The following is a 26,522-nucleotide window of genomic DNA, read 5'->3' on the forward strand; positions in this document are numbered from 1 at the left end:
CAAGGCTGACGAGACGAGAGGCGTGCGGATCCATGTGCAGGCTTTTATTTACAGGCATGGTCAAAGATACAGGCAGGGTCGAAACAATGGCAAACAGGTATGGCAGGGACAAGACAAAGAGTAAACTTAGAGCAAGCGTGGGTCGACGATCAGCGAACAGTATCCAAAGGGCAAGACAGGAGAGGGAAACCAAAAACGTCAGTGATAGTCCAGTCAGGGGAAAACAATCCAGCAAAGGCAAGGCTAGGCAAGGCAAGGCTAGGAAAACTAACGGGCTCTGTAGGGCAGCGATAGTGCATACGATACTCGGCCACGAGGGAGAGAAAGTCCAGGGTTTAAATAGTGTGTGTGATTAGTGCAATGAGTGATTGGTGACAGCTGTGTGCGTATGATTGGTAAGATGGCTGATGGGAAATGTAGTCCATGTGATGTGTGGTGTGAAAGTCTATATGATGAGCGAGTGACCTCTGGTGGTGAATGAACGGAAGTGCACATACTGGATTCGTGACAGAGCCCCCCCCCCAAAGAGCGGCTTCCAGATGCTCCACACAGTCTATAATCCAGGAGGGAGGTGGAGCGGAGGCGGAACAGGGGGAGGGATGGAGGGTCAGGTCCCTGTGGAAGCGGAGTGGTCTGGGATCGAGGTAGAGCCGGCACAGCAGGAAACCTGGGCGGAGCCGGCGGGACTGGAGTCCACCAGGGTGGAGCAGACAGGACAGGAGCCCACCAGGGCGGAGCAGACGGGACAGGAGCCCACCAGGGCGGAGCAGATAGAGCAGGAGTCCACCGTGACGGATCAGGAACCCACAGCAGAGCTTGGGACCTGGGGAGAACGGAGACACAAGGAGGAGACAGAACATGCACAGACACAAGGACTGAGGCAGGGAACACAGAAAGTTCATTGACGGCCTCCATAGCCGTGACAGGACAGAACGAGAGTTCATTGACGGCCTCCATAGCCGTGACAGGACAGAACGAGAGTTCATTGACGGCCTCCATAGCCATGACAGGACAGAACGAGAGTTCATTGACGGCCTCCATAGCCGTGACAGGACAGAATGAGGAATCAAGGATGGCCTCCGTGGCCGTGGCAGAGCAAGACGAGAGTTGGTGAGTGGATACCACTGACACCTCTGGAGGTTCTGCAGCGGTTACTGCCACCTCTGGAAGTTCTACAGCGGTAACCTGAGGACACAGGGAGAGTTTAGTAATGGTCTCTTTGACCGCAACACAACAGAAGGAGAGTTCATTGCTGGGCACCATCACCATACGAGGAGCTGAAGTGAGCACCGCCGCTTCGGGAGGTTCTGCAGCATGTACCGCCACCTCTGGAGAAACTGCAGCGGGCACCATCACTTCAGGGAACACAGCAGTGAGCGCCACTACCTCAGGAGGTTCTGCAGCGTCAGCCACCACCTCTAGAGATATCATAGTGGACGCCGCCACCTCTGGGAGTTCTGTGGTGGTGTATGCAGCCCAAACACACCAAAATGCGAGCCCCATCAGGGGAAGCGTTTCAGACAGGGGAATCAGTTCAGGAACAGGAGGGCTAGAGTAAGTGGGTTTGGGGATACCAGCTGTGCGTGCAGACACCAGCGGTGAATCCCTCACACTGGATATCAGACTGGGATAATGAAAGACTGACCTTGATGATCTGGGTGTGTCAGCGTGACCCGACTCTGGACGGTCAGCGGAGACGTGACCCGACTCTGGACGAGCAGCGGAGACGTGCTGCTGTGACTCTGGATGAGCAGCGGAGACGTGCTGCTGTGACTCTGGACGAGCAGCGGAGACGTGACTTGGATCATGAATGACAGCAATGACATGACGGGGTGTGGTTGTGGCCGCCATTTTGTGAACGGGCTCCGGTGTTGCTGCCATTTTGTGAGTGCACGCTGATACGTCTTCCATTTCAGTCACAGACGTGACATCGCGTTCCTCCTCCGCGACACCCACAGTAAACAAGGAGCCAGCACACAGCAAAGCATAGTTCATAAAATCCCTTAAACTACAATTAAATTTCCCCTCAGGTAAACATGACTTGATTGGCTCGCTCAATCCAAAACGGAAAATGTCTTTTAATACAACCTCTTTAAATGGAATCATATAAGCTATCTCACAGAATTGAGTGACGTACTCTTCAATGGATGAACTCGCCTGTCGTAGATCGAGCAGCTGGTTGAATGGATCCATACCTGACCAGGGTCCATTGCTGGAAAAGCTGCTGGATCCTCGTGTGGCCGAGTATTCTGTAACGAGGCTGACGAGACGAGAGGCGTGGGGATCCATGTGCAGGCTTTTATTTACAGGCATGGTCAAAGATACAGGCAGGGTCGAAACAATGGCAAACAGGTATGGCAGGGACAAGACAAAGAGTAAACTTAGGGCAAGCGTGGGTCGACGATCAGCGAACAGTATCCAAAGGGCAAGACAGGAGAGGGAAACCAAAAACGTCAGCGATAGTCCAGGCAGGGGAAAACACAATCCAACAAAGGCAAGGCTAGGAAAACTAACGGGCTCTGTAGGGCAGCGATAGTGCATAAGATACTCAGCCACAAGGGAGAGAAAGTCCAGGGTTTAAATAGTGTGTGTGATTAGTGCAATGAGTGATTGGTGACAACTGTGTGCGTATGATTGGTGAGATGGCTGATGGGAAATACAGTCCATGTGATGTGTGGTGTGAAAGTCTATATGATGAGCGAGTGACCTCTGGTGGTGAATGAACGGAAGTGCACATACTGGATTCATGACACTGTAACAATATATATATATATTTTATTCACATGAACAACATTTTTGATATTGAATTACAGTGTCATTTCTACAATGCAGTCCATTGTAGGTCATAAAATATTCATCTCACAATCTGCAAAGATAGAAATCAGATTGGTTCATTCATTATAAATAAGTGTCCATCAAGTTATAATTAATAACTAATAAAAGTGCCCAGGTTTAACCACGCCATATGTTTGAATGTCTGTTATAGCCCTTTATAGAAGTACTACATTAAAGTTAAAGTGTTAGAGCATTCAGAAAGGACTGTATAATGACCTGCATTTAAACATTCTCTCTGAGTGCTTCTAAATGAAACATTATATACAAAGTGGCCAATAGTTATTCAAAAGAATGTATGAAAACCAAAAGATTACAGTCACTGCAAACCAAGCCAGACAAACATCTTATTATAATAATACTAATCTATATTTTCTATTTTAAATAATAGCCAGGAGTATACTCACCATCCCTTATGCAGCATCCTTGACACAAAGAAAACATTTATTCACTGTTTCATGATCAGGATGCCAAATGAAGGCAAAGTATGGCAAGACAAGCAAGCGAATGGATATTCAGAGCTCCATAATTGTAATTCTAAGGAAATAACTCTTTCATTCCGCCTCAGAGTCAGAGATGAGATATGCTTCCATTTTCTCATTTCAAAACTATTTTATTCAGTTTGGAGGTTATATCATTTGACAATTGCAATAGTGATTTTTCATCAGCTCTTACATTTATTGTCTACTATAAAAAAGCATAATACCATTTATATATATATACTATATACTATATACTATATACTATATATATATATATATATATATGAAATAAGTATTTTACGCTCATCAAGGTTGCAGTTATTTGATTAAAAAAATACCGTAAAAACAATAATATTGTGAAATATTATATAAAATGTAATTGATTCTTGTGATGCCAGACTGAATCTATTATTATTGACACTCAGTTATTATTATTGACACTCAGTAGAGAAAAGTGTTTATTACATTTGAAACATGGATATTTTTCTTACAAAAACGCATGGATTCGCTACAGGAGGCCTTTATTCATGCCCCGGAGCCGTGTGAGACATGTTTTATTATGGATGCATGAACTTTATTTGACATCTTGTGGACTGTTCAACAGAAACACCCATCCACTGCAATGATAACATTTGGAATAGCTAGGACAATATAACTCCGATTTGATTCATCTGAAAGAAGAAAGTCATATACACTTAGGATGCCTCGAGGGTGAGTAAAACACAGGTTCAGTTTCAATTTTGGGTGAACTAACCCTTTAAAGGGATTAAACAGCGCAAGTAGCCTAGCTGTAAGCAACACTTTCTGTCAGAGCATCTGATGGGGCGAGACACTTTAAACAATATGTTTTAACTATATCTTATGAGTTATTTTAAAGCCCTTGTTATAAAGTGTATCTCATGTTTAAGACGGATTGTATTATGCAGTTGCCCCGCAGCAGTTCACTCCATGTCCTCTGCTATTTTTCAGATGCGCTCATGTCAAACTACTCTGTATCGATATAAAACGGTATTACTTCATACCATATTGCTTATAAAGAATATATCGATATATTGTACAAAGTCAATATATCACCCAGCCATAGATCATGGGAGGAGCCAGGGCAGACAGAAACAAGTATGGGCCCAGAGTAAAGCCTGGATGAATGCCCATGGCAGAGTCGAGGGAGGGAGGAGGCATGATGCAGGACCAGGGGGGACCAGGGGGAAGATAGACTGAAACAGAGCTGAAGGAGGTGGAGACTCAGGCAGAGCCAAAAAGCCAATGAGCCAGGGTGACACCACTGGTCTGGAGGGAAAAGGCAGAGTTGACGGCTTGGGGGATTCAGGCAGAGACGGGGACTTATAAGGCTGCGGCAGTGCCGGAGCAACTGAGGACAAAGATGGACCTGGAGAGAGTGAGGAGCCTGGTGGAGCTGAAGGGATGGAGGGTTGGGCAGAGCCGGAGGCCAGGAATCCAATGGCGGAACCAGTGTGACGCCTGACCAAGGCAGAGGTGGTGGAGCCAGTAGACTGATGGTGGACCAAGGAGCCAAGGTGTAGCAGAAGGGTCGTGGGCTTGAGTCTGAGTCATGGCTCAAAGGCTAGAGGTGGAGCCAGAGGATCATGCGACCAAGGTGGAGCTGGGGACTCATGGCAATAAGAGGCACCAAAGAAGAAGGAGCAGAGGGACTGACGGGAGCCAGTGGGGGCAGGGCCGAAAGACTGGCTGTCTTTAGAAGAGGAGGTGAAAGAGGGAAGATGGGTGGGATCATTGGAGACACAGGAGACTTGGAGCTGGGCAGGACCAGTGGAGACAGGAGATTACGAGAATTATCCAATTCCAAATTATCACACTATCCTACAGAGGCCAGCTGTAGCCCCCCTTCAGTTGAATGTGGGTGAGGCTCCATTCCATTCCCTCAAACTCCACTAACACACCCACTGGGACAGACGATGTAGGCAGCCAGCTCATACACCTGCCAGACTTTCTTTTGGGCTTTGCCTCCAGGGCGATGATTGGCTCAGGTGTTGTCTCTAGCGTTAGCATCGTGGCAGGCTCGAGCTCCGGATCTGCGGTGGGCTCTAGCAAAGGATCAATGCAGGGTGTGGGAGGCGGCTGGTCTGGTGATGTCCTTCTCACTTCAAAAATGCCCTTATTCTCACTTACAGCTTTAACTTTTGAGTTAATTTGAGTGCGAGAGCCGTAAATATTAATCCTAAAATCTGTTTGACAAAATAGAGCTGTGCTTCCCAGATACCAAGCATTAGGCTTTCCTTTGACTAGTTTTAGGATCAACAGGAGCTGAAATGGGAAACAATGCAATAAAAACTGCACTTAGGGTCACCAGCACTGCCACACTCTCAAAGTCAGCACTTTTTTATGGGATTTTCTGGCCAGCTAAAAGAGGGGGATTACCTTTTGTGCCAATTGAGTATTCTTACACCGCAGTGTTGATCCTGGTGAATCATTCTTGCTAGGGGAAGATTGTGACTGACACTGCAGATATACAGACTCTTTCTGCAGGCAACAGCAGGTTTTTGCATAGGAGGTCGTAAACTGCAGCATTCATCACTCTATGAAGCAGTTTGATAAAAATGGTGTGACAAGTTTTCTTTCTCTCCCACACACACACTAAACTTATCAACCTCAACATTACTCTTTGAGTTTAGGCAGACAGAAGTATAAGCGTGAAAAATGAAGGAAAAAAAAATCAATTTGAAATGACGATGCTCTTTTAAACACCAAAAACTAGCACAGAATGAATAAACCAATCAGTGAATAAATACATAAATTACCTTCAAAAATGTGAAATGTGCTTTTGATTAAACTACACAAAAGCCAAAATTACCTCCACACATTCCATTATGTATCTCAATATTCATTAGCTTTATTTAAATTGAGTGTCCATGTACATCCCATGGGTTAATTTCAGTTCCTGAGAAACATTTATTTTGCTCTCTGCTATTGCAGTTATGTTTTAAATGTATACATACATTTGGAAACCTGAAACTGGCATTTCTTGAATATTTTCATCTACCAAAAACAATTGTAGGTCAAGATGAAATCAGTATTTCACCCTCGACTATGTTTGTTTTCTTGCTGGATAAAGAAATGGACACAAACCCTCTATAATTATACCCTCATTCTCCGATAGACTGTTTTGTTTTTTTTGATGAAAATTAGTCTGAAAAAATTACACCTGAAGGAAAATGCAAAATGCACAAGACAATCTGGTTCATGAGGGTCGTTAATACAATAAGTTAGCTGCATATCATCATTTTGTGATTTTGGAGCCAATCAATCAATCAATCAATCAAGTGAATGGATTAATAAATAAATCAAACAAATTAATAGCGTAATAGTAAATAATCTACTATAATATAATAAAACATTCCGTTACAATAAGTTTTAAAAGTTCCTTGCAAAAATGTTAAAGTCAGAACCAAGTCTGTTAAATCAGAACACATGTCTAGATTTAAATGGTCATCAAGAAAGAATTGAAATCTACTTTCACACATCACCTTCCTCTTCTTTTTTCTACCATTTGATACATTTACTGGTATCGGTGGCACTAATATACCTTAATCCATCAGAGCTGGACACAATTCATAATTAAAAAAAATTGGTTCCCTTTCGATTTGAATTGAAATGGAATGACAGGAAAAGGAATTTGAATAAATTATTCCATTATTAATTTATCCTTCGCTTGAATTCCTCTCCTTGGTTACAGCTGAATTAAACCAGCCTAACATCCCATCCCACTACAATTAACTGTGAACAGCATAATTATATATATATATGTTGTTTTCTTTAAAGAAAAAATTAATGCATGGTTAAAAATAGCATCAGAAACAATTGTCAAAGAAAAATAGAAAAGCTTCATTCAAAGTCGATTTCAACTGATAAGTGTAGAGTAAGTGGACAGAGCAGTTTATTTAATAATATTTAGATTTGGAAAAACAAATTCACTTTTTATCCAAACACACATATTCTCCACAGACTTACATAAGAAAAGAGCAAAAGCACATGAAACAGAAAGGGAAAAAAAAAAAAAAAAGTTAATATAATAAATATTCATGTAAATACGGTATAAATTAAGCTAAATAAAATTTGGTATATGTGACATTTTAGGTCAAATGTTGTATGAACTCTAATTAATTCCTACTAATATATGTACAATATTATCAAAAACAACAACAACAGACTTTATATAAACTTATTGGAATATCTCTTATTTTCAGCAGCTGGATTGTAATTTAAAGACATTTTCAACTAGCACACAATCTGCCATGTACAGTACTGATCTTTAAGATCATTTATAAAGATTGCTTTGTACCATGGAGGTCATTTAAGGTTAGACGTTGGTGTTTAATGAAATCTGGATAAAATAATATGTATCAAAGGAAAGCTTCAATTACTTTTCCTATCAGTTTGCAGTTTCATTTAGCCACACATGATTGCTTATAAGAGCAAGATTAAAACTTGATCTTGAAATCGTCTCATCACTTTAAGATGGAATAATAGATTTACATCATCCTTTTACTGTCGTATTAATGAGAATAAGTGCTCTATGTGAATATTAGTTTCATCTCCTCTTTAACAGTTTAGCTAGAAGGAGGAAAAGTGAGAGACTGACTCCCGGCCGGGACCCAGAGCCATGTGTGACCTCCAGGAGTTCCCCTCCCATGGCCCCCAAAATGCAACAGCAATCGAGGAGGCCCGAAGCAATGATTAAAAATCACACTATGGGGTAAGTTGGAAACCTGACCACTTCTAAAGAAAGCAGTTTTTGCAACGGGACAATACTACTTGTACAATTTGACTTTTATTTCAAAATTCATGACAGAGATTACTCCTCCTTCAAATATTTCACATAATAATACTGCAAATTTTCTGATGTAATTTTAATTTTTACAGTATATCAGCATAACCTGAAGATACTAGATGCACTCTTATCCCCCCCCCCCCAATAATCAGCATATAATGATATTATTCAATGGCCAAAGAATGGCCATTTATTATTATTATTATTATTATGTTAACTATATTCATGTTTACATTTGTGTTGGCATTAGCAATAATGCATTAAATTTTGCACATTTAACTTAAAGTTTGTTACATAATTTAATTATATGGATGATGCAGGTCTCAGTTTGAATTATGATGAATTAATCCATTTTAATTCAATATTTCTGAATGAAAAAAGAAAGAAAATGATCATGTGCTGCATGGGGGAAAATGTACCATATTGCCATCTTGTGGTAAAAGTATCTGTTAGCAAAATAGTTATGTGCCTTTAATATATGTTGCTGTTTTTCCAACCCAGTCCTGTGTGCCTGACATTTCTGATCGAATCCTGGACCGACCCATTTAATCACACTGTTATTGTCACTCTTATTGAAATGAATCAGATGTGTAATCAAAGCATGCATCACCATGAGACATTATTGAAGAAGCATATGCAAATAAGTCTGTTTTGTTTTGGCTGATACATGAGAAAAAGGTCACGCTCCAAACAGAAGCGCCACTGAGACTCATTATATGTGGATTGACAGTCAGTGAATCCACATTAAATCACTGGAAAGAAAAGCTGAATTTAACCAACCGTTCATTTGTCACATATATAATAATCACTGTAGCATTACAAGCCAGTCCTTTAAGAACCAAATAATCCCTGTGCATAGGGAAAATAACTTGCAAACTACTTTTCTATACAGCAGTGGGATTAAATGAAGATCAAATAGGATGCTTTATGCTTCTTAGATTTTTATTTTATTTTATTTTTTTCTTAGATTGTTTCAGAATAAATCTCAACAGTGTCTCAAACTGTGTTCAGGTTTTCCATGATGCCAAAGTGTGCAATAAGACATTTCCCTTTAAACTTTTCAAATTGCTCCAGGACTAAACTGAGCTATGGTATCCACTTCTATTTTAGAGCTTTATTTTCTCAAATGATCATTTCTCAACAATTTCTACCTGATAAAAGATTCTGACCAAAGCTCGACATAACTATAAATATTAATAATAGAAATTTACATTATTTAAAAAAAAAAAATCCAGTTATAGAAATCACAGTTAATAAATTTACAAGACATTTTACACATTTTTTAATTTATTAAAGCTTTTGGTATTTTATACCCTTGAAAGTCTGCTAAGACCCCTAGTGAGTTCTGCCCCCCTGTTGAGAACCTCTGAACTACTGCAATGTTTGAAGCTGTGAGAAATTGTTTTTTGGTTGACACCACCAGTTTCTCTTGATTTGCTCATAACTCCCTATTGGACAGTTCTATTATTGTGAGCTCAGTCAAGGAAGTCTAATATATGTGGAGGAAGCTATCAATCTTAATGGCAGGTGCTCAGATGCCACTACTTTCGAATGGTCATCAATAGAAAAAGATACTTTTGCCCTCAGGATGGTGTAGTTACAGCATGTAGCAGCAGGAGCAAACCAACTAGACTAATAATTAAAAATGTGTGAAGCTTTCAAAATCTACTCTCCAGTGAGTTAAGGTTAATGCTGTATCGAGTTTAAAAGTAACATACCATCTACACTAAACCCTTCCCTAAACCTAATTGATAGTGTTAACAAAAGCAAACACAAGATAAAAACAGCTTCCTTCTACACGTCTTTGAATTTTGAACAAGTGCAATGCTGTACCGGGTGCACTACTGAGCAAGTTTACTACGTCAGAAAAGCCACACATATGGAGCTGTTTCCATGATGCAAACGTGAAAATGTAATCGTTTACAAATCATGTGCATGGTAAAAGCTTCTTGAGCTCATAACATAGTACTGTGCAAGGGACCGCAAGAAAATAAGTCTTTATTAATAGATAATTTGCCCCCATAATCATAATTATGAAAAAAATAAATAAATAAAAGTTTTGTAGCTTTACTGCCTCTTGCGTTCATTTCAGCTGGAAACTCCAGTGCATTGCTTGTTAACTGTAGGTATGTTCTAGGAGTTGTACAAATGTGGGTAGAGGGATGTACTTCCCTAGGCTGATTTAAGTAATAAGAAATAAATGTCTTTATCCAATATATAATTGTAAAAAGAAAGAGCGGTGAAGACTGACAGCTTGAAATAACTTGCAGGCTCTGATAGACTGGCACAGCAGTCTTTCCTCATTCCAGCTGAAGCAAGACATGCAGTTGCCCGTAGAGGGCGTGCAACTTCAAAATAATTAATGTACCTGTAAATAGACATTGTGTGTCCTACCATAATTTGCAAGGGAAAAAAATAAAATAAAAATAATAATAATAAAAAAGATTTCACCTGAATTGCCACTGAGACTCTGCAATTGAAATGCTATGCATACTGTAAACTCTGAATTGCAAACATTATGCACAGTAGAAATTATTGCATTTGGTTTGTATAACTTCTACTTCTTCTTCTTCTTCTTCTTTAAGAAATGAAAGTAATAAATTCTGAATTTAAATGGAAAAGAAAGAAATACATAACCATATGACATAATCATTGCTATGGTGGCCCATCTGCACACTTATGTCACTCTTAAAAATATCTGAATTTGATTGTATTAGGTAAAATTATCAAATCAAATATCATAAATATCATCTACACATTTTTTTTCTGGAACTAAAAACTTTTTTTTGAGTCACCTTACTAAAAAAAAAAAAAAAAAAAAGAAAGAAAAAAGAAAAAAAAATCCCCACTGCTTTAAATACATTATTTGCATGACTATATGCATGAGTTTTAACTTTGTTAGTGACATCAGATAAAAAGATCACCCTTAATGGGTATATACCAGTACACCCCAAACCATCAAATCATCACATTCTACTGAAAACGCCCATAATTAAAATGTCCCTTTGCTAGTAAATTGCAGTGTTTTGTCTTAACCAGAGTGTCAAAAGCTATGTAGTGTAGACTACCAAAACTGCTATATGTGGAGAAAGTTGCTTTGCACTGTGTGAATGTGTGAGGAACCTCTCTGAACATGTGGCTGAAGAGAGCAGGTTCCTGAAAACGTGTGGCTTCTTAGGTGTTGAGCTACATGAAGAAAGACAAAATACACAAGTTGATCTCAGAAGAAAAAAACAACAACATGAGAACAATTTGTGCCTGCAGATTTCCACTGAGTGGCGCCAGAAGCCAGTTTAATTTTCTTCCATACAGACGAGACTGTGCGTATAAAAAAGCTGTATAAATGTATAAAATGGAGTAGTATGTATGTATAAAAAACCTGTATATATAGACTGCGGTATGTAAAAAAGCTGTATAAATGTATAAAAAAGTAGAAGTAGTATATGTATAAAAAAAAGCTTAGAAAAGTTTTTATATACACACAAAAGTGTATTGCACACACACACACACTAAATCTATTAAATGTGAAGTCAAGCAAACAGGAAGCCCTGCAATGTAAAATAATGCAATGTAAAATAGTTTGTAAATCTATAATGAAACATCGGGCAAGACCACCACATTTTCTTTTGCATTTCAGAAACAGACCTACAAGAAAACCTACCTATGTATTTATATAGCCTTTGGCTTTCTCACTAGACAAGATGCATTGTGGCATGACTTTCAATCAAGTATTATGATGAAATGAGTTCAACAGATTCTCGAAAGACATGTATTCTATACAGTATGCTATACAAATACATGTAGTTGTAATAAATCTAATAAAAGTGTAAAGAATAAATGAAAAAAAATCTGACACTACACAAATATTATTTATAATTAATTATTTATAATTATTATAATTATTTATGTATAATACATATTTATAAATAATTTATATTTATTTATTTGATATTAAATTAATATAATGAAATATATTTATTTATTTAGAAAAGTTGTAATACTAGGAAAATTTAGAGGGCAAAAAGTATGAATTATTATGAAAATTATGAGGGCCGTTGTCACATCATAACCACAAGAGGGAGACAGAGCCATATAAATGCATCATTTTCCCACAAGGACATAATACATAATAATTATTGTGTATATCCAAACAGTATGTTGGCATGTTCAATTAAAATACAAAATGATGCAATTTATAACACAACGTGGCTAATTTTTGGCAATTTTTAATCAAGTGAATCTTAAAATTAAAAGACACATAGGTAAAAGACAGGTCAATTTCATGGAGTCACATAAAGCCTGATATTCTTGCTCTGTGTGGGTATGGTGTGTACAGTTTTTGGCGTGGATGGGGGGGGGGTCTAGATCACTCTCCACCTGTGGCGACAGCTGGATGAGGAAGGGCTAAATTTAGCCAGATCTGTAGCCCGGGGTCTGGAAGTCCTGCAGTTCCCCTCATCTGTCAAAATGTCTCTCTTTATTAGACAGAGGGGAGCTCGGGGACCATGGGAAAGTCAAATAATCATTTAAACGAGAGCATGGCTCTGTTTCAGCGCAGACCCACATTTTTTGGCCTCTGAAGGGATCTTGTTCACAATGGCAGAACCCCGTCTCCATTCACAGCCTGACAACCCCTGATTCGTCAATTCTTTTCATGTCACTCAGCCAATAATGTCACAAATTCACTCTTTTCGGGGGACGAGATGGATCCCCCACTGCGACACATTCTGGACGCGCTGACAACATTGACACATTTCATCTAGCCTCAAATATTTGGAGTTTTATATTCATTGTTTCTTTTTTGGTAAACTTGAAAAGGTCTGTTTTGCATATGTGCACAGCTTTGGGTGCAAAGCGCAATATGCGTCAAAGCATGATCATCTCATTTGCATAAAATCTGTGACTAAGTGAAGGAGTGGGCCACATAAACATCTTTGGGCGACAGCCTGACAGAAGTGTTTAGCTCAGCAGGCTTTGTACAGACGTCTGCTGAATGAAACGTCTGGTGACAGGGTTCTTGAGAGGACACTGGAGCAGAATGGCAAACTGAGGGTGTTTGTTCTGGACGGTTTGCTGTAGTTGAGTGAAAAGTTCTTCATTAGTGAGAAGTTTGGACTGTCATGATCTAACGGCATCAATCAAGGTCTTAATTCGCAATGCAATAAAGTGCATAAGTACAGCTGCATATCATTATTGATTTATTATTAAATGAGTAAATTAGTTCTATTGACAGCATTTGTCAGCATCTGGCTAAAATATGTGACATTCTCATATTTGTCCTTACGTTGCAATGTGTAGATTTGTATTATTCTGAAGTTGCAAAAGTTTTTTTTTTTTTGCTTTGATTCATTTTATCATTTCATCAAAAAGGTACACTATTCCTGTTCCCTGTCAAAAAAGACCATGAGCAGCTAATGTGTGACCCTTTTGTAAAAAGTTTAGAAGGGTTACCTGTGTTAAGAAACGTCTCGGTTACGTAGGTAACCCTCGTTCCCTGAAGGAGGGAGCGGAGACATTACGTCCCTTTCAGTCAGTCACGTTCGACGTTACGTCAGAGTGACTGACGCAAATGGGATCCCTATGAAAACGCCACTATTGCTGACCCCCTCCAGTGCCCCGCAGAAGCCGGCAAGTCCCCCCACGCCAGTTGGGACAGAAGATAGGACAGGGCTTAGGCAAAGATGACAGCCACTGCTGTTCTGCACAGTGGATATTGGATAACACTGGGAAAGCGTACTCCAAGTAGGGGAACGCTACGGAAGCCACATCCTGTGTAAAGGAGGTACCATGTGTAGATACACATATGGACTGGCCAAGGGCAGTACTAAATATGGAAGTCTCTGAGGTAGAATCAGACAGCCTGGGGTGAGATCAGTACGCAGCAGAGACGGCAGAATGTCTCTTCCAGGGAAAGACACGGTCCCACCGTGAGGGGAGCCGTACCGTGGAAGAATACACATGTGGGATCGCCCAAAGGGAAATCACTACACACGGGCACCTAGCCCAACACAAGGGTTGACCCAGCACGAGAGAAGCTTAAGCTCTACTGACTGCAGAGGCTCGGAGGGCTCCTGCTTCAAGGCCGTCAGGACCGAAGGGAGATCCCAAGAGGGTACCAGATGAGGGCGCGGCGGATTTAACCTCCTCGCCCCTCTGAGAAACCTGATGACCAAGTCGTGCTTCCCCACAGACTTACCGTTTACTGCATCGTGATGTGCGGCAATATACACTTTGAGAGTGGAGGGAGACAGCCTTCACTCCAACTTTTCTTGCAGAAAAGAGAGCATGACCATGATTGGGCATCTACGGGGGTCTTCCCGGTGGGAAGAACACCAATCGACGAACAGGTTCCACTTCAGCCTGTAGGCGTGTCTTGTAGACGGGGCTCTAGCTGAAGTGATGGTGTTCACTTCAGCTGGAGGTAGCCCACCTAGAACCTCCACGTCCTGTCCAGGGACCATACGTGGAGATTCCACAGGTTTGGATGCGGGTGCCAGAGGGTGCCACCTCTCTAAAAAAGGAGATCCCTCCTCAGAGGAATTCGCCAAGGAACTGCTGTCGTGAGGGCTGTCCCTGAAGCGTCTCCAAATCAGCTGGACTGTCTCGGGATGGAGTCGCCATTCTCCCGGAAGTGCGAGCTGACGTGAGAGCTCGTAGTTCTGCAAGATTGAGCTTGCCTGAGACATGAACGGTGCGAAGCGACCTCAGATGCTTCTGACTCCAAAGGAGGAGATGGCGGGCGAGTTGTGACATGCGACGGGAGTGTAGACCACCTTGGTGGTTGATGTACGCAACTGTCGCAGTGTTGTCTGTACGGACCAGTACATGCTTGTCGTGTAGCAGCGATTTGAAGCGGCGCAGAGTAAGCCATACTGCTAGCAACTCGAGGCAGTTGATATGCCACTGCAGTCAGGGCCCTGTCCAGACCCTGCAGCTGCTCACCCGTTGTACATGGCTCCCCAGAATGGAACTGGAGGCGGCTGCCGGCGATCGGCCTGTGCCCCAGGAACCAATCATCCAGCCTCGAGCGTTCGGGAGAAGGAGGAGGTCTCCAGTGCATCCCGACGCTCTCGGCAGCCCGGGAAAGCACAGCGGTCAGCTTTAGATCTGACTCGGGCAACGCCACTCTTCCAGGCAGCGCAGCCGAATCGTCATCTCCAGAGCCTAGCTCGTCCCCCGATGCAGTAATCGACATCCTGTCGTCCTCTGGTTCTCCGAACGAGATGCTTGGCCCCGCCCTGTTCGAGGCCCCAGCCAGCTCGTCCGGGAACACCAGAGGGCACGAAGTGCAGGAGGAATGAGAAGACTGCAGAGCCTCCATGGGGAAGCTCTCACCGTGATCCTCAGATCACCCTGACCATGAGCCGTAGTAGCCCTCCGCTGCTGAGAGACGAAGGAACTAGAATGGGGCAGGGCAAGAGGGATACCCCCTCGTTTGACGAGGAGGTATCTGGACCGCAACATCGCAATGGTCATGTTCCCGCAATGATAACATGACTCATCCACGAGCGCTGCTTTAGCGTGCTGAAAGCCCAAGCACGAGACACAGCGATTGTGACCGTCAGACGAAGCCAGGAAGCGACCACATCCAGAAACGCACGAGTGGGAAGCCATCTTTAAAAAGACGCCCGTCGCTTGTGGAGCTCTTTTAGATACTGCTCTTTTAAAAATACTCTTTTAGAGAAACGCTGAATCGCCCAGGGGAGGTCACAGTGAGGTCACAGGGAGGTCACCTCATAATGAAAAGCTGCAGCACGCCGTCAGAAGCAGCAGCACTGGACAGCAACCTCTGCTGACGCGCCGTAACACAAACACTGCCGTTTGCTGTCTTGCAGACACTCTCAGAGATTCGCTAAAGGCTCGGCTCCGAAGCGGAAAGCTGATGTGCGTGTGCAAGCGCTCTCCTTTTATACCGGCGCTGCGGGGCAGGCTGTGCGATGCAAAGCATGCACGCCAACTGCCATTGGCTTGTTTTGTTAACACTCGAAGGTGATTGGGCTCTCGGGCGAAAGGGAATATAGTCATGAAAGTGTACTCTATTTTAAGTACACTTAAGTGGCCTTTTATTTCATTAACATTATATTACCAAGTACGGTATTAATTAATTAATTTATTACTTACTAAATAAATGAATGAATTAATTTATTTATTATTAAAATACACTGCAACTGCACATTTGCAATTACGTGCATTTATTCTTTTGTGTTCGGCAGAACAAAGACATTCATACAGGTTTGGAACTACTTGAGGGTAAGTAAATGATGATAGAATTTTCATTTTTGGGTGAACTATCTCTTTAAAATGTAGTCCTACCTCAAATATTATGTGTGTATCTCAAACAATATCCAAGTTATTACTGACTCATTCATGTAATAAATAGTTTATGTATATATGGATACAAGCTTCACATTTCTGTTTTTAAACCCTCTGGAATTCTGGTTTCATGCAAGTTTATTTTTACTTTTAGAATTATTTTAATTAATTAATTAATTTGTATTTATTTATTAATTTATTTGTTTGTTTGTTTTTATTTTCTGTGGTAATTTAACAGCCTATGCTGTCAAATTGAGCATTATGGAGCATTATTTTATAAAGAAAGCAATCTGTTTTCATATTGCAGGTTGTTGTTTTTTTTTTTTTTCAGATCACTTTTTTCAAAACTCTCCCCAAAGTGAGCACAACAGCAGCCAATGTGGGCTAAAGTGTGGATAAATTATCATCTTTGGCACAAAATGCATTCAAAAACTGCATCTTTCAATTTACATGAATTATTTTCTCTGTTAGACACAAACACCACCAAAACTCTATGTACCTACAGGCCAGTTTGCACATATTTACATACTCTTTTCAAAACTGTTAAACCTAAGTTCAAATCCTAGCACAATACAAAATTAATAAGACAGCAATTTGCAACATTTTTACAGTAATACCATATTGAAATATCTTCTGAATCTAAAAAAATCATATACTTGAAGAGCAAATAGATTTAACTGATTAATGCAACACCTACACAGTTTCTGTTGTCACATTGTTACAGCGTTATCTAGGATTTTGTCTGCTGATGCTCATATATCATAAAAGCGCCAGGATTGACAGTTAAACTTTAATAAGAGAGGAATAGTCCACCGGAGACATTCACAATTGAGTGAGTGAAAATCCTCAAGGACGAACTTAATTAATGGAAGTAATTAAGTGCCTTTTATCTCAAAGAAGAACAAAGAATGTTTCCTCAGCCGACAACAGAAATGGTCCACTCAAATAATGGAGGGAGGTCTTCGGGGGAATTTAAAGTGACAATATATCCTAAATTGGCAAACAAGTCAGTGGCACTGGATGACTCTATTGTCTGGCCAATGTTCTATCCCAGCACGCCCTGCTCTTCATGCAAACCCGGTTCTGCAGCCCACAACCTTTCTATCGCCTAAGGCATGCCAAACCGCGCCGTTTAAATGACTTGTCAGAGCCATTGTTCAGTGTCAGATTCTTTGGTTCGCTCAGTTACACTGCTTTACGAAGTCACGGTCAACTGATTTTGTTATTTTGTCTTAGAATTTATTTGAATGTCTCCAGACAGTTCAGTACATAAACAACTGGAATAAATGGCATACTTGTTTGCATTGAAGTTACTGTGAAACAGCTTGAAACAAGACAATGCAAGTATATCTAGTATGATGAGCACACAGTTGCAACCGCGTCTCCTGTTATTGGCTTCTTGAATGCTGTTCAGCAGGCTGCTTTATTACCATATGACAGAATGAACGTATGGTTATAGCATTGTAAAGATGATAGATACAGAAGTATCGCTCCATGCACCATGCAGAGCAATCAGCCATGTGGAAAATCGGGCTAGAGCTTATGTCTTATTGGCATTCAGGTTAAAGCGGATGTATCAGGAAATGTGTTACTTTCTCTCTACATTTTATCAATTAATTACGGCTTGGTTTAGAGTCTGACTAAGTCTGGAGAAATGGCAAAGGAAACTTGGCATGCTTGTGCGATCAGTAGGATGATTTGAAAAGAGATCATTTTGAAAGCGTCTTACTTTTGCAGCCATTAACAACATCAACACTGGCACTGAGTCTTTGACACATGCCAGGATGAAAGCTGGTAAACTCAATGAAGGCCATTCAACTTGAAATCCAAGTCACTAAACCGTGTTATGGTGGCATTTTATTCACTTAAACAAAGCTTTTCATTCCATAGAGCAATATGCATGCAATATGCTTCCTAAATGAATCATTCTGTCGCAAATGAAAATTATGTCTAATTAAAAATCATGTTGTTCAAAACCCATATGGTGTTTTTTTGTTTCGTTTTGTTTTGTTTTTTTCTAAAGAATTTTCATTTTTCGAAACTGCAACATGTATGGAAGACTTGTTCACAAAATAGTATTATTTTACATCCCAAGCCTTTCAAAGATACACTAATATTTTGTTGTTATTCTTTTACAATCAGTTATTTAAATTGGTGCGACTGGATCATTGAGTTGGTGAGCTCAATTCAATAGCTGGGTCCATGAACCAGTTCTTATGCGCAGGTTGTTTTCAATTAACCAGATTATGAAATTCACAAAACAAACTGAAAAAGGTCATGAATTGGACTGATTCATTCACAAGTCCAACTTGACTCAATGATCCATCTGCAAGTTAACAGTTCACTGGAGAGAAAGATTAACAATTATACATTAGATTGATGCATTAAGTTGGTCAAAAGTAACATTAAAAATATTTACAATGTTAAAAAAAAAACATTTATATTTTTATTAAATGCTGTTTTTTTAACCTTCTGTTCAAAGATTTCTGAGAAAAAAAAAAGCATTTCATGGTTTCCACAAAAATATCGACCAGTACAAGTGTTTTCAACATGTATAAATGGTAACACTTTACGGTAACACTTTACAATAAGGTTCATTAGTTAACTACATTAGTTAACATGAACTAATAATGAACTGCACTTATACAGCGTTTATTAATCTTTGTTAATGTTAATTTCAACATTTAATAATACATTATTAAAATCTTGTTAACATTAGGTAATGCACTGTGAACTAACATGAACTAACAATGAACATCTGTATTTCTATTAACTAACGTTAGCGAAGATTAGTAAATACAGTAACAAATGTATTGCTCATGGTTAGTTCATGTTAGTTAATACATTAACTAATGTTTAACTAATGAACCTTATTGTAAAGTGATACCCACTTTACAATAAGATTCATTAGTTAACATCAGTTAACAACATTAGTAAACATGAACTAAGAATGAACAATACTTCTACAGCATTTATTAATCTTAGTTAATGTTCATTTCATCATTTACTAAGGCATTATTAAAATCACAAGTTGTTTGTTAACATTAGTTAATGCACTGTGAACTAACAATGAACAAACAATGAACAACTGTATTTTCATTAACCAACATTAACGAAGATTAATAAATAGTGTAATAAATGCATTCTTCATTTTTTGTTTATGTTAGTTAATACCAACCTGGTCTCATAAAAATACGTACCTCTGCGCACTTTTTGTGCGACACCGTTTTACGTACCTTGCTGCATGTTTCGCCGCAGTTTCAAATAGAAATGTCCACTGAGTGGCGCTAAAACACAGGTTCAGTGTGTGAGCCCTGGCATGTTTTTATTACGTAGATATTGGTACGTATTGCTGTTTTTTTATTACGTTGCTTCAGATACTTATCGCGCCGGTTCAGAATTCAAATATCCGGGGACTGTCGCTAAAGGTTAATGCTCTATCGTGTTGGAAATATGCCCTACACCAAATCCAGCCCTAAACCTACCCGATAGTGTTAACAAATGCAAAACTGGTATTAACTGATGCAACTGTGCCATTTGAACTTCCTTTTATGCAGATTTTAACTGCTTTGTTGAACCGCAGTTACACGGGATTCCGGTGCTTCTGTCTCCTAAAGTCTGTCTCTGTACTCCGTGAGCTACCGAACAAACTTGTCGTATATGAAAACCCATAGATATGAAGCTGGATGTGTGCGATGCTAACGTTCAGAAGCATCAGTTTTCAAATCTCCCAGCATATTAATATTGTTTTGAAGTCATAGCATGATATTCTTCAAGTAATTGTGCAAAAATTACGCTTTATTAATCGCAACTCTGTAAATTTGTGTGAAAGTGTTCATTTATTTTGGAAACTGCAGTGATATGTACTTATTGGTACGTATCTCATGTCACGCTAAAAAGTGCACCCATGTACATAAATGCCATGAGACCAGGTAGGTTAATACATGATCTAATGTTAACAAATGACACCTTATTGTAAAGTGTTACCCTATTAATAAATAAATCAGCATATTAGAAAGATTTCTGAAGGATCAGGTGACACTGAAGACTGCAGATGTCATGAATTTCCAATTTGATCACAGAAATAAATTACATTTTAAAATATATTCACACAAAAGGCAGTTATTTCAAATTGTAACAATATTTCACGATATTACTGTTTTTTGCTATTTTTGTTTTTATCAAATAAATGGTGAGCATAAGATACTTCTTTGAAAAAAAGAAAAATAATAATAATAAATGAATGTCGGCCTGTTATTCATTCAAGGCAATTGTATGAATTCAGAAGAGTTTAAATGAAGTGATATATTTTTATAATGCTTTGTAAGTATTTTTAGTGCATTAAAAGTCATTCATAACTCATAAAATGTGTTGTCCTTGTTCTTGATTTAAATCCAGAATAAACCACAAATTAACAACTGTAATGGCAATGCTTGCCTATATAAGCTTCACCATTTTTCTAACAGTTTAAACCAAATTCTCCATCAAAATTATATTATTTGTCTTATACCTCGATCCAGAATTGGTGCATTATGTCATTGTATTGGTTACTTCAGCAGTCTTAACCACTATACAGTAGTTTAAAAGCAAAGCAAAGCCTGTGATGGTGGAAGCAATGGTGTCAGGTGACACTTAAAAGGGAAAGCCATCTGCAGCAAAAGATATATGACCCAGTGGCTAAGTAATGGACTTCTGTGTGAACAGTCCCTATAGACCCACTAATGCCTTGTTAAGAATCTGTTGAGCCTATTTCGTCTCACTTTATTGCCACTAACATGGAGATATTGTATTACTGACAGGAACAAATAAGCACATGGCGACAGAATAATACAGCCTCAAATGTTAGTAAGAGGTTTGCGTTCCTCTCAGAAGGGAGCTTTTCCATCTGTGTGTGATGTTTGTGGCTCCTGAGACAGAAAATGGGGGAGAAATATAATTTTAAGTAAATGGAAAAACTCTTTGCATTAAATAGTTTTGCCGTATCTATTTATGGCACGCTTGCTGCTGTTTTGTGTTTGAGGGACCGACTGCAATTGTGTGTGAAATTGAATTGGTGAAATGACAGATCTCTAAGGACCATAAATCAGTATTATTATTTGCCGTTTAGTGTAGGACGCATGCTTGTTATGCTGGTAATATTTCAACAAATCATTACATTTATTCCCACTAATCTTAAATTTAAGCCGTGAGAGATATCGTGTACGCCTTATTTATTATGTGACTGAATGGCATCACAATGAAGGCTATTTGGTCCTTATTAGAGAGAAAAGTGATTTTCTAAACTGTTGTCGCATTAAACACATGAATCACGTATAAAACTCAAGCTTAATGTCTGATTTAAAAGTCACAATCCATTTTATTAATAATAACAAAGCAGTGAAATAGATTTCTGCTTGATCATGCATAATCATTGCTATGCAGTTGCTACAATGTTTGGTCTGTTTGGGAGGTGGCTACTCATTTGCTCAACTAAAACGAGTCCATCCCAAGAAATGTGATAAAAAGTGGTCTAAAAATTGAAAGTCTAATAAGTACTGGCAAGCCTCTTGTTAACAGGTTTGTTTCCCTTCCATTGATGACTAATTGTTTTACGTCACTGTAAACTGGAGGCAACGAGCTGTCGGTGGCTCAGAGAAACAGAAAGTGGCACTTGACTGATATAAAGAAGAACCCATCATCTTCCTCTGTCCTACAAAGTGTCCTGCTCAAGGACAGCCATCAATCTGACCCATGGAGACACACTAATAATTAATCTCAGATTTGCTGAACCTACATGATTTAAGGAAGGTAAATATGAGGCCAGGACGGAATTTCTTTTTTTATATTTTGTTATATTGCAATAACTAAAAATACTTACTCTTGTAGATGTAAAATAAAATCTCAGAGAAAGCAATGTTTGCAAGGTGTCTTTGTCTAGTTTATTATTATTATTTTTAATTCACTGCAGATAGATAGGTTGACTGAAGGATGGACATTTTCCTAAAGTTCCAATTATGTTTTGAAAATGTTATTTCATAATGTTCTTTGAACTTTACAAAACATCCATTTATTTATGTATTTATTTATTTGTGTGTTTATTTATTTATTTATTTATTTATTTATTTATGTGTTTGATTATTTATTTGTTTATTTGTTTATTTGTTTGTTTAGGAGGATATTAGGGAGAACTTTCAATTTTATCTTATGTTATATAAGAACCTTTTTTATGTATATAACCTCGTGCCTATATGGCAAGTATATAGTACACAAATTATGGGAATATTAATTCTGAATATTTTCAAAATGTCAAGGTTTTTTTTTTTTTCATGTTTGCATCCATTCAAATGAATAAATAATAAATAATAATAATAATAATAAGTAACTAAAACTGTCACACAAAGCAAACATTTTATGTTATGGTTACATTTTTCAAGAGTTTAAAAGTTTGTAAGTGCATTATAATATGCGTTGAATTACAAAAACAACTGACTTTACTGTAAGCTTCAAAATGTGACTACACTATACAAACTGTAAGAGCATCAGGGAAGTACACAATCCAAAACCTGGAATCATAAAGAACAAAACACCAAGTTAAACATCCAACTAGACAACACACAAGTCTAAAATCTACACAAATATAAGATGACATATAGAAAACAACTCAACATAAACAGAAAATGCTGATTAAATGTGTTTTATGTGGAGTTTCAAACACTGTCATTTCCCAAAACTCTTTTTGATGCTTCAGGCTGAAGATCACAAAAGACATAGAAAAATAAAGACACAAATAAATGTAGACATATGTAACTGCATTACCATTGAATTCATTAAATATCAAAAATATGACCAAAATATGGCACACGTTGACACTACACATGAATCTACAGTATTCAATTCTCAATCACAAAGTAACACTTTCAATAACTCTGTGTATTAAGAGATCACAGTGTGTTGGGCTCGGCCTCAGAATCTCAGGCGTTAAGTGCTGTAATTGCCCGCAGACAGGCTGGCACAGCAGTGAGGCGAGGCAAATCTGTGTTAATGATGTGTGGGGCTGCTAGATATCCCCTCATTTACACATCCAGCCAGGACTCACTGAGCTGAAATATTAGTGGATCTTGGCCATCCTTCTTTACCGACCACCGGAAGCTGGAATTATGGGCTTCCCAATTCCAAATGATCTCCTCTATTAATGTGATGCACGCAATTGTGTGTGAGGCCACTGCCGTGGTACGACGAGGCGAATCTCGCCTTAAGCTTTCGGACAGCAGTCATCATTAACCCCAGAGGTCTGACCTCGTCACATCTGGCTGTCGAGAGGAATGGCCGCTCTGAAGCTCAAGATGGATTGGCTCATCCATTCAGACGGCTGGACAGTATGACGATCTATCAACGGCCTCATTCATAGTCCGCTGCAGTCAATTAAAAAACACGCTTTAGACACACGTGATTTCGATTGAGCACAAACTGAACAATGAATTAAAAAGCTCATTACGTTTGACGCGTTAAAATCTGCTGCTGGCTATAGCTGGTGATTTAATGTTTGAGCAATTAATAAGACACAACATCTTACAAATATTCGGATGATGTCCTTGTATATGTAATACGAAACAGCTTTATGATATATTATGATTGAGAAACATATCTATTGAGTTTTGTTTTGTTATAGCTATTTTATCATGAATGTTCATTTTATAAATTATTATAAATTACTTGTTCTATTAAAATTGGATGAATTGCCATTTTTAATGTATTAATGTTGTGAAAAAAGAAAACACTAATGCACATCAATGTAATATTGTGAAATCATATTGCAATTTAAAATAACTGTTTTCTATTTGAATATATTGCTAAATGTAATTTGTACCTGTGATGTAAAGCTGAATTTTCAGCATCATTACTCCAGTCTTCAGTGTCACATGATCCTTCAGAAAATACTCTAATATGCTGATTTGCTGCTCAAGAAATATTTCTGGTTATTACCAATGTTAAAAACAGTTGTGCTAATTTAATTTTCTTTTTTGTTACACCTTTTATTGACATTTTTGATCAATTTATTGCATCATTGCTCAATAAAATGATTAATAATATATAAAGTGCAGTAATTTGCGAGCATTTCTGTCTCATCAGAAATTGACGTCAATAATAGTTTTGGGGGAAACTAGTTTTAAAAGCAATGCATTACGATATTGCATTGATGCCTAGAAATAACTAACTTTTATGAAAAGTAATGTGTTACATTACTTTCGCATTCCTTTTTTTTAAGTACACTTTTTGAGTATCTGTACTTTACTTGAGTATTATTTTTTTCTGGAAACTTATGATTTTAACTTCACTACATCCGAACGAGTAATATTGTTCTTTTCACTCCACTACATTTCTATCAAGCTCCTCAAAGTAGAAAGTCATTACTAATGTAACTGCTTTGAAAGTCAGTGGGTGATTTCTTTTCTTCTCCAAAACGTGACTTTCTTTTTTTTCAGACAGTTTATCAGTAATCACTCTTGTAGGGCTACATGAAGTGATTTCACAGCATTTTTGTGAACACTGACCAGTTGCAAATGTGATATTTGTTTACAACAATTCAGTAATAAAACGTTAATAATGTGGTATATATTAGGCACAATATTGTCTGATTTTGCTAAATTGTATACGTGAAAATATTACCTATGAAGCCACAGAAGAACTGTTGTGTGTCTCCTAATAAAACACAATAGGTGTTGGACTTGAAGCAGCACTGCACAGACCGTTGTGTGTGTGACATCAAAGTACCGCGAGAGCAATTTTTAAATTTTTGTTTTGATGTCAAATAAGTCTTGCTGTTTTGCTTTTTTGTTAAAGCAGTGTTGCTGTTGTAAAGTTATACAGCTACAGTTGTGTTGCTGGGTTTTAAAGCAGGTTTGATTTTTTTCCCCCTTCCTTATCACCCTGTATTTACAGGATTTCTCTGTCCACTCTGTTCAAATGTGGATGAAGGGCTACACATGTGCACACACTGTCAGAGCTGTGTGAGATCCTTACAATCCTGCTTTTGTGGGGTGTTATATATATATATATATATATATATATATATATATATATACACACACACACACACACACATATATATATATATATATATATATATATATATTATTTATTTATTTTTTTTTTCCCCATAGGTTTTCAACATTCTAAAAGCTCTTTATTCCAAAGATACTACAAGCTAATCAGTGTATTCAGTAGGTGTAATGTATTGTAAGTTGCTTCAGAGGTATTGCAAGTATTACATACAACAATAATAAAACAGTGCATTGACATAAAAAAAGGACATTTACTTTTGGTACTCAAGTACTTTTAAAAGCAAGCACTTCTGTACTTTTACTTAAGTAAAAATCTGTCTTTGCAACTTTTACTTGTAATGGAGTAATATTTGACCAGCAGTATCTGTATTTTCACTCAAGTAGTGGAGTTGTGTACTTTGTCTGCCTCTGAATATTTGTGTTATTAAACATAGTTAACTATTGCAGGTTTGCATCATATTCTGTTTGCTTTTCACTGTTTTTATTCATTTAGAGGAATACTGAATCTGTTTTTGTGAAAGTGAGTAAATACATTTTCACATTTAGTCTAGAACTACAGTAACAACATGTTCACACAGCGCACATAACACCTCTGCACTTACACCCGATTTCTCTCAACATGGCAACACGAGAGCTGTCAATCAATACATCGGAAAACAAAGTAACTGGAGTTACTTATTTGAAAAAAAAAAAAAAAGTAAGATATTGATACCTGATTTAACCCATAAAAATGGTTTTGTTGGTATACATTGATTTATATTGGTTGGTTCTGTGATATTTTGAATAATAAAATTGTGAAGTCATCAGTGATTTTAGATGTTTTTTTTTTCTTTTAGAATGTTTACAAGAACCGGTCAGATTTCATGGTTAGGGTTGGGATCAGGACTTTAATCATCAACCTTTCTACTCCATTTGATTTCAGGTTTAGTTAAGTGTCAGTGGTTGAGGTTTAGACTGTGTTGTTCCACAATAAACGAAAGATGTTCACCCAGAAACAAGTTTTTACAGATTTTACGGATTTATGGATTTACGCCTATCTCAGAAAAA

Source organism: Onychostoma macrolepis, chromosome 10 (assembly GCF_012432095.1).
Source record: "Onychostoma macrolepis isolate SWU-2019 chromosome 10, ASM1243209v1, whole genome shotgun sequence".
Classification (NCBI taxonomy): Eukaryota; Metazoa; Chordata; class Actinopteri; order Cypriniformes; family Cyprinidae; genus Onychostoma; species Onychostoma macrolepis.